This window comes from Acomys minous (genome assembly GCF_964271855.1).
Source record: "Acomys minous genome assembly, chromosome: 3".
Lineage (NCBI taxonomy): Eukaryota > Metazoa > Chordata > Mammalia > Rodentia > Muridae > Acomys > Acomys minous.
Window position 1 is genome coordinate 98,168,092 of NC_140485.1, and position 15,525 is coordinate 98,183,616.

The following is a 15,525-nucleotide window of genomic DNA, read 5'->3' on the forward strand; positions in this document are numbered from 1 at the left end:
GGAAGAAGAGGATGCCTGGCAGCAAACACAATAGAGAAAGCTCCGTTGGAACACAGGACGGGTTGGCCACCTAGAAACCAACAGAGGGAGCATACGCTGTTCACCTCTTGACTGATCTTGGACCCAACTCGAGAATTATGGAGAAATAAGTTTCTGCTAATTAAACTACTCAATCTGTGTTATATTGTTAATGTATTCTGAAGAATACATTAATTAATTAATTATTAATGAAATCTTAGTATGAGCAGTAGTGGAAGGAAAACCAATGGCATGGAAGAGAAGCCTTGGAGTGACTGTCAAGAATAACAACTAACCTCAGGAGAAACAAAGAAGTCTAAAATAGAAGAGAAAATGAGAGATAATTACTAATTATGGAGATCCAAGAAACTTTCATGTTAAAAATAGAAGCCAGTTAAAAATTCCAAAACAGAAAACTCCCATCTGTTCAAGTAAACCCATCAGTGTAGTGAAAAAGGAATGTAGAGATGAGAAAGGAGGCACTGTCAGCCAGCAGTTGAGATGTGTCCTGTGGGTGCCTTTTGTGTGTATTGTGTTCTACAATTTTAAATGTGAATGAGTTTAAGCATGACATATAACTTACCATTCATCATAGCCTTCATTGTTCTCTCTCCCACTAAAACATTCACTTATATTAAAGATCTGGCCTTTAATTTTGATGCTTCCAGTAGAATGATCTCATTTATTATAAATTTGGATACAAAATGAAAGAACCATTCATTACACCAATCAAAGGGTTTCTAGACATTCCCTTCATGTGTGGTCATATACACTGTAATTCTGGAATTTGGGAAATGGAGACAGAAGGATCATTTCAAGGTCATCTTCAGCTACATAGCAAGTTCAAGGCAAGCTTGTGTTTAAGGACCAGGCTTAAAAACGAAGCAAGCAAGCAAGCAAATAAACAAAAATCTCCGTAAAGCAAAAAAATTAAAGCAATGAACAACAACCAGAGTATATAGCGATCCACAGTATATAATAACACTCAAGAAGTGTTTGTTGGGTGAAGTTATTTTTCTACGTTCTTACAGAAAGAACTAGGCTGACAATTCACTTATTTTTCTCCTTTTATTGAAAATAAAAATTTCTCTCATATAATATATCCTGTTTATGACCTCATCTTCTTCTACTTCTCTCAGCTTCTCTCTACCTCCCCTCACATTCTGATCCACACCCTTCTGTATCTCATGAGAAAGCAAAAAGTCCCACTCCCTTGGGGGTGACCCTGGCTGAGACTCATAGCAGAGGGGGATATGGAGCCTAATGTTGCCACCTTCTGCAGCCAGGTAGCACTTTCAGTGGAAAGGGGGACACTGACCCATCCATAAAACTTTTGACCGAAAATGTGTCTCACCTACAAGAAGCATAGGAATAAAGATGGAGCAGAGATTGAGGAGATGCCAAACCAATGACTGGCCCAACCTGAGACCCACGCCATGGGAGAGAGACAACCCCTGACACTATTGATACTCTGCTATGTTTGCAGACAGAAGCCTAGCATAATTGTCCTCTGAAAGGCTGTATCCAGCAGCTGATGGAAATGGATCCAGAGATCCTCAGCAAAACAATAGGCCATACTTGGGGAGTTTTTTTGGAAGAATGGAAGGAAAGATTGAGGGAGCCAGAGGGGTCAAGGGCACCACAAGAAGACCTACAGAGTAAACTAACCTAGGCTGATGAGGGCTCACAGAGACTAAACCACCAACCAAAGAGCACACAGGGGCTGGACCTAGACCCCCTACACACATGTAGTGGATGTGCAGCTTGGCCCTCATGTGGGTCCCCTAACAATTGGGGTAGAGGCTGTCACTGAATCTATTGCCTGTGGTTGGATCCTTTTTTCTAGCTGGGCTGCCTTGTCTGGTCTCAGTGGGAGAGGATGCACCTAGTTCTGCTGTGACTTGAGGCTCCAGGGTAGTGGGTACCACCTGGGGGGGCTCCTATTCTTTGAGAAGAAGAGGGACAAATGGGGGAGGGAGGGCATGAGGATGAGACTGGGATGAGAGGAAGGAGGGGCTGGGATCAGGCTGAAAAGTGATTAAATAAATAAGTAAATGAGGAGTAAAATAAATTTCCTCTCAGACAAAAACCAAACCAAACCAAAAACCAACAACCAACCAACCAACCAACCAAACAAACAAATAAATAAAAAACCTGCACAGGCTCCTATAGAGCAATAATACAGTATAATATAATAAAACATAAGAAGATTAAAAAACAACACATTGGAATTGTACAAAACCAACAAATAGAAGGAAAAGAAACCAAGAGAAGGCATAAGAAGTAGAGACTCACTTGTTTGCACAGTCAGAATCCCATAAAAACACAAAACTAGGAGCATAATATATACCTCAGGGACCAGTAGAGTAAAAAAGAGAGACAAAAACAATCGTATGAATAATAAAAAATATTTTTTTTATTTTAAAAGAAGAGCCCTGACATGACATTATGAAACAAGGAACCTCCAAAGATGTCCTTGAGTTCATTTTCTGTTGGCATCTACTGCTGGGCATGCAGTCTTCACTTCTTAAGAGCAGTTTGTTTTCCCAGTGAGACTGCCTTGGAGACAACTAAATTTGTATTTGTAGGAAGTTATCAATTGGAGATTGCTTCTGGATTAGGCATGGAGGGTTATGTGTCCACTTCTCCTTTCAGCTCTAGAATTTCACCTAGTGCAGTTCCATGCAGGCCCTGTGCGCGCCACCTCAGTCTTTTTGAGTTCATGGGTGCCTCAATCATGTTGATTTTGAAGGCTTTATTTTCTTGGGGTCTTCCATTTGCTCTGTCTTTTACACTTGTTTCCCTCCTCTTCTACAGGGTTCCTTGAACCCTAAGGGGGAGGGATTTGACTGAGAATCTTACTTAGGGATGAGTGTTCCAAGGTCTTTCACTTTCTACATAATGTCTGGCTGAAGGCAACTTACTTCTTCATCATTATTCATTTGGTATATTCTTGAAAAGAAAAAAAAGATATCTTCTTGGTAACATCTTCTGTGACATAGCACTTCCCAGTAAACTTTTACAGTACGCTGAAATTAACATTGATATGAGTTTGGAACAAATAGCCATGAATAGAAGTCATAATCCAACTCCAGTCTCATCCTGGCCTTGTATTAGACTCCCTTTAGGGCTCCTTCCCTCCCCCACCTCCCTCCATCCCACCCTCTGTCAATTCCCCATGTACTCTGCCCTCTGTGGATCTAGTTTTTCTTCCTCTTTCTGTCCCTTTGTGTTAGTCACTGATACCTAAACACAATCTCTGTCTGGAATCCCCATTGATCACACTGTGCTGGATTCAGGAAGATGGTTTTTCATTCTCCTTTTTGTTCTCTGTTACAGTCATTCCAATATTATCCCAGCATGGTAGCAGCCTGTGTGCAGGGCCTGTTCTGTTATCCTACTTCTTTGCCTGAGAGACTCTGTCAAACCTTGGTATAGGTAGAGGTTTATTGCTTTCTGTGGACCCTTTCAGTTCCCCCCACATTCCTTCCTGTCAGGCCCCAATACCTAGCAACACTTTCTACTTGGGACCCCACAGTGATCAATCACACTTGGTAGAGACTCAAGTAGATGAATCACATGCCATGCTTTCTATTCTTCATTATGATCCTTTCATTCTCACCCTCAGCTCAGTAAAACCCTGCTTCAACATGCCCATCCTCCCACTTCAAGGTCATTCACTAGAGGCTCCAATACTTGTTTCAGATGCAAAGCTCCTTTAGACCTTTTATCCCTGCCTTTCCAGACATTTTCTTTTTGCTTCTAATGCAGCCTACTTGCAGCACCTCTTCTTTCCACCAAGCCTCCAACTCCTTGGGGGGACCCCTGCAGTTCTAGGTACAGTCAGAATCCCCTCAACTCTTTCCTGAATTACACTCAGGGTTTTCCCCTAGCCTAACTCTATTCCTCTCTGCCACCCACTGACCTGAAGAAGCACTCTCCACCTGAAACCTATAACCACCATTTTAAAAAAAGTTTCAGACAAGACAACAGAAACCAAGGAATGGACCATCCACCCAACAAAGAAAACATCAAATATTAACACAACTCAATCATCCTAACTCCAGATGCCTAGATACCATCTCAAAAACAAAATCATTAATAACCAAGAAAATATGCCTCAACCAAAATGGAGTAGGTGCTGAGAAATGTAATATAGCTGAAACACAAGATAAAAACTTCAAAATAGCTAACACACACACACACACACACACACACACACACACACACACACACACACACACACGATTAAGGACCCTAAAGAGGATACGAGTAAACTCTTAACAAAGTCCATGAAAACACACGGTGAAATGAAATAATGGAAACAGTACAAAACACAAAAGTAGAAATATAATTATTAAAGAAAAGACAAACAGATAAAAATTAAAATGAAAAATTTAGGAAATCAAATAAAATACATCAGAGGTAAGCCTCACCAACAAAATATAGGACATGGAAGAGAGAATCTCAGGGAAGGAAAAGAAACCCATACCAAAGCCACAGAAAATATCTTCAATAAATGATAGTAGAAAATTTTCCTAAGCTAGAAAAAGATGCATATCCGGGTACAAGAACCATACTAAACACCATATAGACTAGACCAGAAAAGAAATGCCCATAAGGATGCAAGAAGCTTAGAGAACACCAAATAAATTGGACCAGAAAAAAAGTCCTCTTGGCATACAATAATCAAAACTCTAAGTGTGCAGATCAAAGAAAAATATTAAAGCTGAAAGGGAAAAAGACCAAGTAACATATAAAGACAGACTTATTAGAATTACACCTGACTTTCATTTTTATGTCTTGAATAGTTTTGTTCATTTCATTGTGGTGGTGGTGGTGATGATGTGTGTTTCCCTTCATTTGGTTTTGCTGGTGTGATGCTACTTATTTTCAGTATTTCCCTGAGTATAGTTAACATCCTTAGATTGGAGTTTCCTTTCCAGCACTGTCTTTATAGACAAATACTGTTTTAATTTAGCTTTAAATGGAATATTTTGTTTTCTCCATGTATGATGATTGAAAGTTTTGTTAGATATCATAGTCTATGACAGCATCCGTGTTCTCTTAGAGTTTGCAGGACATCTGTCCAGGTCTTTCTGGCCTTTAGAGTCAGGGTTTAGGCCCTGAATGCTTGAACACAGCTGAAGCACAAGAAAAATGCCATAGAACCACATGTATGAAAATGATAGAAGTTCTTTAAAATTTTTTTAAAAATTTATTATAATTTATTCAGATTACATCCCAATTATTATCCCTTTGCTTGCATCTTCCCATTCCTACCCTCCCTCCCTCTTCTGCCCTATTCCCCTCCCCTAGACCTCTGACAAAAGAGGACATCCTCTCCCACCATATGACCGTAGCCTATTAGGTCTCATCCAGATAAACTGCTTCCCTCTCCTCTGTGTGCCAACTAGGCCTCCCCACCAAGGGGAAGTGATCAAATGGGGCCACCAGAGTTCATGTAGAAGGCAGTCCCCGCTCTCCCCACAATTGTGGAGAATGAGCTGTCCATTGGCTATATTTAAGCAGGGCATCTAGGTTTACTGTATGCATTGTCCTTGGTTGGTGCAACTTTTTGTGCAGGGTCCCTGAGTCCAGATCCATTGGCCCTGATGGTCTCCTTGTAGGGTTCCTGAACCTCTGGGTCCTTCCATTCCCCCCATTCTTCCACATCACTTTCAGCCCTCCATCCAGAGTCTAGCAGCAAATCTCAGCATCTGTCTCCATGCCCCAATGGGTAGACTCTCACAGAGGACATCTATGTTGGGCTAATATCCACTTGTAAGTGAGTATATACCATTTGTGTCTTTCTGGGTCTGGGTTACCTCCCTCAGGATGATCTTTTCTAGTTCTACCCATTTGCCTGCAAATTTCAAGATTTCCTTATTTTTAATAGCTGAGCAGTATTCCATTGTGTAAATGTACCACATTTTCTGTATCCATTCTTAAGCTGAGGGAAGTCTAGATTATTTCCAGAGTCTGGCTATTACAAATAAAGCTGCTATGAACATAGTTGAGCAAATGTCCTTATTGTATGGTAGAGTATCTTTCAGGTATATGTCCAGGAGTGGACAAAATGGCAGCCCAATGAATGGGACATTTTCTTGCCAATCACACATCCAATAAAGGGGTACAAAGAGAACTAAAAACAAAACAAAACAAAACAAAAAACAAAAAACTGTATATCAAGAAAACAAATGGCCCAATTAAAAATGGGATACAGAAGTAATAAAGACTCTTAAAAGATGAAACATAAATGGACGAGAAAGACTTAAGGAAATGCTCAACATCCTCAGTCATCAAGGAAATGCAATTCAAAACTACCTTGATATTTTATCTTACCATTGTCATAATGGCCAAGCTCAATAAAACAATTTATAGCTCATGCTGGTGAGGATATAGGCTAAATGGATCACTCATCCATTACTGATGGGACTGCAAACTTGTACATTCACAATGGCAATCAGTGTGACCCAGAAAGCTGGAAATTGATCTATCTCAAGAGCTAGCTATACCACTTTGGGGCATATAATCAAAGGACACTTCATACTATCACAAGGACACATGCTCAATCATATTCACTGCTGATCTATTCATAATAGTGAAAAAAAAACTGGAAACAGTCTAGATGTCCCTCAACAGATGAATAGATAAAGAAAATGTGGTACATTTACACAATGAAATATTATTCTTTTAAAATTAAACAAAATTGTGAAAATCATAATTAGTGAGTGGAGTTTGAAAAACATCATTCTCAAGTAACTGAGACCCACAAAGGCAAATGTGGTAAATATGCTTTCTTTGTTTTATTTTATTTTTGTTTTTAGAGACACGGTTTCTTTATGGAGCACTGACTATCTTGGACTCATTTTGTAGATCAGGTTGGCCTCAAACTCACAAAGATCTGCTTGCCTCTCCCTCCTGAGTGCTGGGATTAAAAGTGTGCACCACATTCTTTTATATGTGAATGTTAGCCTTTAAGTTTTAGATAGGCACTCTATAATCTATATAACCAGAAAAGCTGGGTATAAGAAAAGTAAGGAACTAAGTGGCAGGGCAGCTTCTCCCAAGGAAGGGGAAGTAGAATATACATGTGTGTATGTATGTATGTATGTATGTATGTATGTATGTATGTATGTATGTATATATGTATGTAGTGTGGTACAGGAGAATTAAACAGTTAAAAAGAGATGTGGACAGTAAGGGTAAGAATATGGAGTGGGATAGCTAATACTAATGGCTATTTGAAGGGTCATTTGGAAGCCCACTACAGTAGAAGCTTCTTAAAATAATACATTTATAGAAGAAATATAAATGTAATCACAAAACAGTGAGGCAGACAAAGCCCCAAATATACATCTCCCACCACCAAGTAAAATCTCCAGTGCCACAATTGATTACATCTAATTGATTTGTTCACCAAAGGGTCCCATGGAAACCCTCAAACGAAGCAAACTATTGATTACATTATTAAAAGGTACTCTGTGTGATACCAAAGAAAAAAGGTAAATACTAACACAGCTACAAGTTCTTCAATATACGTTGGTGACCTGCCTGCAGGATATACTGGTGCAATCCTTGTGGGAATAATCAACCCTGATTGGATTTATGGCCCATTCTGTAAGATGGATTCCATACCAGACACTACTTGGGTAGCCTAAAATCTGAAAGTAAGTAGACCATGAACCTAGGGGATAACAGACACTATTGTTCTGTTAAAGGAACATAGCAGTAAAATGACTCTTACTCACAGCCTGCTATGCCCAAAAATCAGTGTCTCTCACTAAGCCACCATCAGAGACGCTTCTTTCTGCAGTAGATGGGATTCAATAGAGAGACAATGTGCAGAGAGTGAGAGACCTTGGAACACTCAGTCCTAAATGGACTGTCTCCATCAAACCTCTCCTCTCTGGGTTCAGGAAACTATGTAGAAGAGGAGGCAGAAGGAGTCTAAGAGACAGGGGATGCATAACACCAAGGAAATGTTTTCCAGATACAACATGACTGATACTGATACACTGAGAGAGAATGTGGTAACATGCACAAGACTTTCACAGGTCCCTGTCCTGTTTAGTTCCTGTCCTGACTTGCTTCAGTGATGAGCAGTAATGTGGGAGTAGAGGCAAAAATAAACCCCTTCTCCCTATGTTGCTTTTGATCATGGCGTTTCATCACAGCAATAGTAACCCTAACTAAGATACCAAGAATAAGCATTATTCTTAAAGGATTTTATAACTATAGATTTGAAATAATGAGTGTTTTACATAAAGCTGGGGAAAGTTTTGCATCTTCATGCTTGTTGGGAGGAGAACGAAAAAATATATTTTCTTTTTCTATGGCAAACATGATATCTTGCTGTTTTGTTTTTCTTTTTTTCTTTCCTTTTTTTTTAGCTTAAACCAACAAGTGAAAGCATAGGTCCGACAGTATGGCCAAGAAATGTTCAGGGTCTGAAGTGTTAGTAACACTGACAAGCACAAGCCACTTCAAGTCTTCAAGTGTTCATTTATAAAAACAACATTTACTAGAGCAACGGCCTTGTCAATTTTTATTCTCCCCTTCTTTCATATCACATAGCTACACATGCGACACCATTATCCCTGTGCTTGGCTAGGTAACTGTATTTTGTGAAATTGCTGCTGAATGTCAATGTCTTCACTCAAGAGATATAAATGGAAGTGGTCGAATTAGGTCTTTGATAGGTGGTCCATTTGGATGGCTGGCACCTTTTAGCCTTGTTGTTTTCCTTTCCTTTCCTTTTTCCCTCTTTCCTTATTACTACTTAGGAGATGGAACTCCAAACATCTTATATATAAGAACTGTAGTCAACTTTTGCCTCTGGAAGGAAATGAGTTCACTGTGGGTATCACAGATACTTGGAACAATTTGGACCACCTGTTACATGCAAAAGCCATATATTGTAAAATTTTTGTAGGTTTTTTTCCCTAGATACCATCAAATGAAATTATTCAGTGGCACACTGTTTTTGAGAGTTAAGATTACTGGAATTTCTAATTTTAATTTTTTAGTTTATATTTTGTATATGTATTTGCATCCGTACGTATGTGAGTGCAAGTGTGTGCGTATTTCTCAAACACTCTCTCCTTATTCACTGAGGCAGGGCTTGTGAGCTGAACCAGGAGCTCACCCTTGTGGGCAGGACTAGCTAGCCAGCTGCTGCTGGGATTCCTGTTTCTACCTCCCACATCCTTTGGTGACAGGCAATCTGCCAAGGCCAGCTGTCATTTACGTGCATGCTGGGAATCTACGAGTTCTGCCTCTCACAACTGCACAGCAAATGCTTAACTTGCTCAGCCTTCTCACTAATCCCAGCATTGAATAAAAAGATCATTAAAAGAATATGGAAGTGTATTTAGGAAGATAATATAATTAGTGACAAGAAGCTCCCTGGTTCTGTGACAACTTGAGGCCTGATTTCAAATACGGTACTTTGGCCAAATTACTTCTTAATTTCCCATTACTGTGTTGAGGAAAGTAATATTAATTTCTTCATTGAGTGTTGGAGGTCAAATGAGGTCACATATTTAACATTTTCAGAACATTATTTGCATTTGATTAGAACTCAATGAGTTATTGCTGTTATGGTTAAAATTGCGGTTTTATTTCTTTTTTAAATGTAATTTTGTTTTGAGAACATGACTCATGAGTATTTAATCATTCCCCTCCCTCCCTTACCTACCTCTGTCTCCTCCTGTCTCCTCCTCACTCGCTATCAAATGTATAACTTCCTCTTCTTTAACCATTATTGCTAATATACACACACCTACACATGTGCATATATAAACACAATTCTGTTAAGTCCATTTAGTGTTGCTCATATGTGTATAAGGATGAATTCTTGGGATTTGCTAAACATCAGGGAGAAGACAGAGTGTCCCATTCCCAGCAGGCATTAATCACCTATAGCTCTTCCTCTGTGAGTGAGGCCTTGGGAGATTCCTCCTGTCCATGTTGGTATGCCAACTGTCACTGTCACTGTGGTTGTCTTGTTTAGCTTGACCATATTGCTGAGATTCCAAGAGTGCATCTTCTCTGTAATATATAGAAGACACTATCTCACAGGCTCCTGGTCCTCTGGCTCTTAACAATGTTTCCGTCCCATCTTCTGCAATGTTCCTGAGCCTTGTGTGTAAGGATTGTGTTACAGATGGACCAGCTGGGGTTGGCAATCCCTCAGTCAGTTGCTGTTGCAGTTTTTCCAGTTGTAGATAATGGTCAAAAAGAAGAGTAGGTAACATTGAGGAAGAGGAAAGGAGGAGGGATAAATAACACCAAGGCTGACTGAAAAGGCCACAGGAAACCTTTTATGTTTATTTAAGAAAACAGATATATGTAAATACACATGTGTGTTTATGCCACTTGAGGTTATAATGGCTCCGTCCAAGAACAATAGACTACCTACGCAGCCCATGGTGCCAGGCATGGGAAACCTCCCTTTGAGCTGCTGGCCAAGGGAGTTGAAGAACCTCCCCAGACAATACAGGCTGTTGCTATTGTCCTGGGTTACAGAACTCGAAGGTTATGTCCTTGTTGCTGAAGACACCATACATTTTAGACAGGGAAAATTGGAAGAATTGAGCTGGGACTGATGTGAAGGCCTTCTCCCTGAGGACCAGCTGTCAGTATTTGAAGGTGCTATGCAATCTGCCAAGGGAGAAAAGTAATCAATAGTCCAAACCAGCTGTGTACTACAGACACTTTCCTAAACCAGTGTGCTCCTTACCCGCACTGAAAACACTTGACCCGCATATCCACGGAGAAGTGCTGCTCTCATGCCTCTTCACAGGCTGCACTTTGAATACATGTGAACTTCAGTTCTCCATACAGACAATAGGCCTGATGATTGTTTACCCAGCATTATGCGACCACAGCGTAAAGGAGGATAGTAGCCTCCCAATGACCTAGAAGGAGAATAGACGTTTTCCCTCTCTTTTGTAATTCTCTTTTAAAATACTCTTTTTTCCCTCTCCAACTGAGAACAACATATTAATGTGGAGTTCTTAAAATATATCTTGCCCGTTTAAACATAATTCTTTGCAATTACAATCACACTCAAGCCCATATTTGAAATGAAGGTGCCGAGTGGGTTCCCTGAGTAAATACAACTGTGCTTGATAATAATTGCCTGATAATGACATTCAGATGATTTATGAAGTAATGAAAGTGACTATCAGATACGCTAGGCAAAAATTAAATGTATGATGGTAATTTTTATGTATGTGGCATCAATCAAAAGACATATATATGGGTGGTAGTACTTCAAAGTTCCAAGCTAATTCAACAAATAATATTATATATAAAGGAAAAATTCTAGATTTAATTTCCTATAAGTGGCAGATTGATGTATACATGTTTAAATAGGCTTGTAACAAAATATGAGTAGCCTGGTTGCATTTCAAAGTCAGATTTCTATCTGTAAAATTCCCATAATATTTTTTGACCAGAGTTCTTTATTTAAATTATGATTTATAGTAAACTATCATCGGCATCTAGATAATATATCTTATAGAATAATTTTCCACTTTCATGTCCCTGCTCAGGCTTTCTGTCTAAATAAGAATATGTATATTTATGTACATATCTGTGTGTAGGTATATTTATCCAACAGGCTAGTGAGTTGCTCAACTAGAAAACAAAATCTTGACTGTTGATAAAGTAGGATTTCTCTTGAATTTCTAACACCTTATTACACATTCCTTTGTGACACAGATATCATAGGAAAATTTAAAACCAAGAATCTCATGGTATAGGCTGCAGCACATACCAGATTCACTTCTGCATGTGACAAAACATTACAGGTGAAGGGTTTTGAGGCAACAAACACACAATTAACCGCAAGGAAATGGCTGACCCTGGTTGTGTTTTGTCTCCTCACAATAGCCTCAAGAATCTAGTTAGCTGTGGCCCTGTGCAGCCTAGAGAACAATACCAGCCAGGGTCTCAGCAGGCGACAGTTGTCAGAGTTCTGACTTAGGTGGGCCAAGGATAGCTAAATCAAGGGAGTCTATAAAGGTGACCTTAATGTATGGACACACAGGCCTCGAGGGGTTCATCACAGAGCCTTAGAAGTTCCTCGGCTCAGAGGGGGGCGGGGGAGCACACTTGAACTCACTCCTCTCCGTGTAGTCTGCTGGTGGCCTCAGAACTGGGCCTGAGCGGAAGCCACTGAGGTATCAGATAGAGTTGCAGCTCTGTTGCTTGAGCTAGGATTGTATGGAGAGTACACGTAGGAAGAGCCAGAGCTCAGAGAGGCCAGGCTCCTTTGATAGACACGGTCAAAACATTATACAGCCCAGACTAAAACTTAGATGTAACTCTCAAAACATCTTAGCATTTCTATTATGCCAAGAGATGCATGCTTAATATCAGTTATTATAATTATGCATAAATATTATTAAAATGAAGAAGTAGGGATATGCAATGCCTACAACTAATTGCTGCATTTTACAATTAAATCTTGCACAGTCCTAAAATTTCTAACAGGATCCGTCTATTTGTTTAGTAAAACTACCACAAAAAGAAAAAGATATATGTCTGTTGTCTAGACAGTCACAGATACACTTGGTACTGACAAGAAGAAGATAAGCTGATTGTACATTAAGTAGCTTGAGGCCAAGAAGTTGCTAATACGCCTGATTTTTGTTTACTGAAATTGTCATTGTTAAAATTAGGTTTGGGATGGGAGAGATGGCTCAGTGGCCGAAAGCACTTGTTCTTGCTTAACGCCTGGGTTCAATTCCTAGTACCCACACAGTAGCTCACAACCACCCATTACTTCAGTTCCAAGGCATCTGATGCCCTCTTCTCACCTCCGTGGGCACCAGGCATGTATCTGGTACACAGAAAAGAAGCAAATAAATGCCATAAAAATTAAAATTGAGGTTAAGCTCTCAGTGCACTATCTCTGGCAGTCACCGTTGTGTATGTGGAACCTAAGGTCAGTGCTGGGTTTCTTTCCTCAGTTGCTCTCCACCTTTATTTTGAGGTAGAGTCTCTCACTGAACCACTAAAATGGCTAGGTTAACTAGTCTCTAAGCTTTAGAGATCTGTGTTTCTTCTCTTTCCCCCCTAAATACTGAGGTTAACAGTATATGTACTATGCCAGTTTTTGGTTTTGTTTGTTTATTTATTTATTTTTATTTATTTATTTATTTTACATGGGTTCTGGGGACTTGAAATCAGGCCCTTTATTCTCTGAGTCATCTCCTTAGTCCTATTTTCATTAAAAAAAAATCATTCATTCGTTTGTTTGTTTATTTGTTCAGCCATCCATTCATTCAATCAATCACTTTACATTCTGATTGTAGCTCCCTCCCTCCTCTCCTTCTGGTCCCATTCTCCCTCCCTCTCCTCCTACACCCCTCCCCTACTACTCAGAAAAGGAGGGCACTCCTCACCAAGCCACTCCAACAAATCAAGCTGCATCAGGACTGAGCACACCATCTTCCCCTGTGGCTTGGCAAGGCAGGACTGCCAGGGGAAGTGATCAAAAAGCAGGCAGCAGAGTCCATGGCAGAGACATCCTCCACTCTTGTTACTAGGGGAACCACATGAATCCCGAGCTGTTCACAGGCTTCATCAGTGTAGTCCTTGGTTGGTACTTCAGACTCTCCAAGTCCTCTCTGGGTCCTGGTTAGTTGGCTCTGTTGGTCTTCTTACGGAGCTCCTCTCCCCTCTAGTATTTTCTATCTTTACTCTGACCTTTACAGCTCCTTGTGCTTTGCCCAATGTTTGGCTGTGAGTCTCAGCATCTGTTTCGATCCACTGCTGGGTGGAGCCTCTCAGAGGACAGCTATTCTAGGCTCCTGTCTGCAAGCATAGCAGAGCATCATTAATAGTGTCATGAGTTGGCTGTCTCCCATGGGGTGGGTCTAGGGTTAGGCCAGGCATGGGCTGGACGTTCCCTCAATCTTTACTCTATCTTTATCCCTGCACATCTTGTAGGCAGGGTAAATTCTGGGTTGGAGTTTGTGTAGGTGGGTTGGTGTTCCTCTCCCTCCACAAGGAGTCCTGTCTAGTTAGAGGGTGTCCTCTTCAGTCTTCATGACCCCTGCTACTAGGAGTCTCAGCTAGAGTCACCCCCATATCCTCACAGAAGCCTACCCTGTCTTAGGTACCCAGCTTGTTACAGAGACGTCTGCACCCACAGGTTCTGTCTTTCTGCAGGCCTTCTGTCCTCCTGCCCCCACTCTTCCCAGGTCTGCTCTCCACCCTCATTTCTCCCTGCACTTCCTCTTCTACCTTGTTCCCTCTCTTCAACTGCTTCTGTTGCTTATCCTATTTCTCCTTCTGACTGAGATTTCAGCATCATCCCTTGCGTCTTCTTTGTTACTTATGTTGCTTGGGTCTGTGAATTGTACTATGTTTATCCTGTACTATGTGGCTAAAATCTGCTTACAAGTGAGGACATACCACATGTGTCTTTCTGGGTCTGGGTTACCTCACTCAGTATGCTCTTTTCTAGTTCCATTCATCTCATGATTTTTTTTTTTTGTTTTAAATAGCTGAGTAGTACTCCGTAGTGTAAATGCACCACAGTTTCTTTATATATTCTGTTGAGTGACATCTAGGTTGTTTCCAGATTCTGGCTATTATAAATAAAGCTGCTATGAACGTAGTTGAGCAAGTGTCCTTGTTGTACAGTAGAGCATCTTTTGGGTATATGTCTAGAAGTGGTACACCTGGCTCTTGAGAAAGCATCAGATTGATTTTCAAAGTGGTTGCACAAGTTTGTACTCCCACCAGCAATGGAGGAGTGTTTCCCTTTCTCCACATACTTGAAAGAATGGTCTGTCACTTAAAATTTTGATCTTATCCATTTTGACAGGTGTAAAATGGAATCTCAGTGTTATTTTGATTGCATTTCCTTGATGACTAAGGACATTGAGCATATCTTTGCCTGTTTATCTGCCATTTGAGAGTCTTCTGTTGAGAATTCTTTTTTAGCTTTGTACCCCATTTTTTAATTGTATTATTTGGCTTGGTGGTTTTTAATTTCTTGAGTTCTTTATAGTTTGGATACCAGCCCTTTGTAGGATGTAGGGTTGGTGAAGATCTTTTCCCAATCTGCACACTGCTGTTTGGTTCTATTGACAATGTCTTTTACCTTACTATTCACAGATGATATAGTAGAATACAAATGTTACCCTAAAATTCTACCAGAGAACTCCTGATAAACAGCTGATAAACACCTTCAGCAGAGTAGATGGATATAAAATCAACTCAAAACTATTAGTAGCACTCCTGCATACAAATTACAAATGGGCTGAGAAAAAAATTAGGGACACTTTACCCCTCACAATGGACACATATAATATAACATATTCTGGTGTAACTCTAACCAAGCAAGTCAAAGACCTGTATGACAAGAACCTCAAGTCTCTGAAGAAAGAAATTGAAGAAGATTTCAGAAGATGGAAAGATGTCCTATGCTCATGGATGGGTAGTATTAACATAGTAAAAATGGCCGTCTTACCAAAAGCA